The sequence below is a fragment of the Neophocaena asiaeorientalis genome, unplaced genomic scaffold (assembly GCF_003031525.2).
Source record: "Neophocaena asiaeorientalis asiaeorientalis breed wild unplaced genomic scaffold, Neophocaena_asiaeorientalis_V1.1 scaffold129, whole genome shotgun sequence".
In the NCBI taxonomy this organism is placed as follows: Eukaryota; Metazoa; Chordata; class Mammalia; order Artiodactyla; family Phocoenidae; genus Neophocaena; species Neophocaena asiaeorientalis.
Window position 1 is genome coordinate 9,568,101 of NW_020172446.1, and position 600 is coordinate 9,568,700.

At 48.8% G+C, this 600-nt stretch overlaps 1 non-coding gene across 1 annotated transcript; it reads left to right on the plus strand.

Annotated features, from left to right (window-relative positions):
- Positions 1-206: 206 nt before the first annotated feature.
- On the plus strand, positions 207-341 carry LOC112394533 (small nucleolar RNA SNORA70). Its single transcript, XR_003002164.1, has one exon. It is a non-coding gene; the product is annotated as a small nucleolar RNA SNORA70 (small nucleolar RNA).
- The last annotated feature ends 259 nt before the right edge of the window (positions 342-600 follow it).

Sequence of the window (600 nt, forward strand, 5' to 3'; positions counted from 1 at the left end):
TACATGAGAAAAACAACAGCCAGATCCCAACCGACGGACAGTCTAAAAATACCGGATCAGTGCTTCTTAAAACTGACTAGGTCATCAAAAAGTCAGAGAAACTGTCACAGTCCAGAGGAGCCAAAGTACACATGGCGACTAAATGTAATGTGGTGTCTAGATAGTATCTAGAAACAGAAAAAGTTTGTTAAGAAAAAACTAAGGCTTTGCGGCCAATTAAGCCAACCATGCTCTTTTCTCCGTGGGGGCCCGGTGTGCAATGGCTGCAAACAGCAGCCTCCTCCGTAATGTATGCAGCCTGTTGCCTGTATGGGTTGCCCTAAGAGACCCTGGAAACAGCCCTTTCCAGTGAACGTTCGTGACTGGTGTGCTGTCCCCAATCTAGGCTCCAGACAGGTATGCATGGTGCCTTTGGAAAGCCCCAGGGCACAGTGGCCAGGGTCCACATAGGCCAAGTCATAATGTCCACCCACACCAAGCTGCAGAACAAGGAGCATGTGACTGAGGCCCTACGCAGGGCCAAGCTGAAGTGCTCTGGCTGCCAGAAGATCCACATCTCCAAGAAGTGGGGATTTACTAAGTTTAATACAGATGAATTTG